Below are 2,720 nucleotides of genomic sequence, written 5' to 3'. Positions count from 1 at the left end.
CAGACACCGTGCATAATGAATAAACCTGGAATTGGAACCCTCAATTATTGAGGTATTAGATTCTGACAACATTATTTTGGTTCAAGCAATAACATATATTCTTGATAATATTTTGTGTTACACTCATGATTCATCGCCTTGGCAAATTGATTACATTATCCTTCATCTTTTTGTTCAAGAGCATTCATTCGATTAACGTGTTGTTTTCTTTCAGATGGGGAAGTTGTTTATCCATAAATAAACCATTAAACCTAGCTATTCCTTATTGCCTTTCCCTCTCAATTATTGCTTTACAATTGAAATAGACGACTGAGTTTAATTCGATAAAAAGAATCCGATACGTGAATCGGGGGAAATAAATAATTCAAATGAAGATTTATGTTAATTTTGTTGGGTTTATATAGTTTCGACCATAAATGTTTTTATTATTTGTATTTCTAAAACGAGCACAATACTTATGTATTTATTGGATCCGCCACATTTATATAGACCATTAAATTTAATTAGATAAAAATCAAAGGCTAATATAAAAGAAGAGCATTGATGGACTTTAATGAATACAGAATATCCTAGTTTATAAATAAATGCTTTAAATGACAATATTTTAATACGCAATACTTTAAATGGCGACAGAATCTTTTATTCTTAAATAATTAAATATAGGGTAAAGCATTAAATTGGTCCCCTAGGTTTGGGCGTAATTCTGTTTTGGTCCTTAAGGTTTAAAATGTTCTATTTGAATCCAAAAAAGTTTCATTTAATATCAATTTAGTCCCACAGTGAGGTCAAAATTAAATAATTAACAAAATGTCCTACATAACAACAGTTCAAGAACAAAATCGATAATCTGGAGAACAAATACAAGCTCCAGAGGCACAAAATCAACCATTGATGCATCAATACATTTATTTATCATTCTCCTTAGGTTTATAGAAAATATTTTATTTATATTATAAAAAAATAATAAATAAATGTATTGATGTATCAATGGTTGATTTTATGCCTCTGGAGAAAAAGAACATTCGAAAACTAAAAAAAAAACATCTAAAATTATTAAAAAATAATACAAAACCCAAAACAACATAACAAAACATCCAAAACATAAGAAAAAGAAATATTTGAGACTTAAACAAAAAAAGAAACATCCAAAATCAGTAAAAAAATCATTCAAAACAAAACAGAAGTAAAAGGAACATCGAACCCAAATGTAATAAAACTTAGCAAAAAATGAGATATCCAAAATTTTTTTAAAATTTGTTAGAGGGAGCAGCAATTCAAATTATCATAGAAAATATCCAAAATCTCTTAAAAAAATATCTAAAACTAAATAATAACAAACATCCAAAATTATTTTAAAAATTTCAAAATTTATTTTTAAAAAGTTTAATTACTCGACTAGTTTCTATAGTCTTACTAAATTTTTAATTAGATCCATATACTTTTTTTCTTTTCAATTGAGTCTCCATAGAATATTAAATTTTGCAATTAAGTTTCTACTGTATGTAACAAAAACATTAGTATTAATGGAATATTTTGTTAAACAAAATGAATATACTACACATAAAATAAGAAAACCTAAACGACAATATTCCTTATTTCTTAAATTACAAAAAATTCTCAATATTCTCTCACACGCACACTCAAAGAGAAGGGAAGATAAGAGAAAGAAGAAGAGAGGAAAAAGAAAGAGGAGGAAGATAAGGTGATGTCGGTGGAAGAGAGAAGTAAGAAAAGAGGAATAGTACGCCACTGCCACAGTCACCGACTGATCTCCGTCACCACCACGGCCACAAAAAGAGAAGGAGACCTAGATCGATGGAAGAGAGAGAAAGACAAAACGAGAAAGAGACAACGAAAGGGAGATCACATTGCGGGGAGAAAGAGAGGCGTGGAGGCCGCGGAAGAGGGAGGTCGTGCAGGGTGACACCGCTGTTGCCATCGTCGTTGGAGGAGGTTGCCGACGAGCTGCTCCTTTCCTGTATGTTGTTGGTGTCCGTTGCTCGCCATCTCATATTCGGTCTCGGATTTGGCCTCCGTTCTACTTCATTTTGCTTTTGCTACTGTTTCATTCTACTTTTGCTTCGTTTTACTTCTGTTATATTCTTCTTTTGTTTTATTTTACTTTTGCTTTATTCTGTTTCTATTTCATTCTGTTTTTATTTCTGCTTTTGAACTGGTTCTGTTTTTGTTCATTGATTATGTTAAAGAAATTTGATTTTCCTAAAAAAATTTTGATTATGTATTTTGCTTGTAATTAACTGATTATGTTATAGCAATTTTTTTATTTTGATCAAGCTATTTTTGAATTTATGTTGATTTTGAAAAAAAAAATCTACTATGGTAGAAAAGGGAGCTTGTTGGTAGAGAGAGAATGCTAACAAAAGAGGAGGGTGAGGAGATGGTGGACGAAAAATGTGGTAGAGGACGGTGAAGGTAGAAGAAAGAAGAGAAGGGGTGAGGTTGGGACAAGGTGTTCGATGGAATGTCACTGAGAGGATTGGATTGAATGGAGAACGATGGTTTCAAGATTGGTGTTTTCGGTTCCGAGAGAGTAGAGAAATAAGGAACAAGGGTGGTTCCTCTATATTTGAAGTTGTAATTTTTAACTTTGATGAGAGTACCATAGCTTCTCTACCTTGTTAGAGGTAGAGAGAATGGGTAAATCAGTAAATTTATACTTCATAAACAATAATAAAATATAAATAGAGATATTGTGTTAT

The 2,720-nt window shown here is 31.1% G+C and overlaps 1 long non-coding RNA gene across 1 annotated transcript in view; it reads left to right on the top strand.

Annotated features, from left to right (window-relative positions):
- LOC110264133 overlaps window positions 378-2,720 on the top strand; it is a 21,744-nt gene continuing 19,401 nt past the window's right edge. The window contains exon 1 of the long non-coding RNA XR_002349865.1: window positions 378-389. This is a non-coding gene — a long non-coding RNA (uncharacterized LOC110264133). The remainder of the gene's footprint in view (window positions 390-2,720) is intronic.

Source organism: Arachis ipaensis, chromosome B06 (assembly GCF_000816755.2).
Source record: "Arachis ipaensis cultivar K30076 chromosome B06, Araip1.1, whole genome shotgun sequence".
In the NCBI taxonomy this organism is placed as follows: Eukaryota; Viridiplantae; Streptophyta; class Magnoliopsida; order Fabales; family Fabaceae; genus Arachis; species Arachis ipaensis.
Note: the sequence above shows the minus strand (reverse complement) of the source record. Positions and strands in the feature narration are given on the sequence as shown.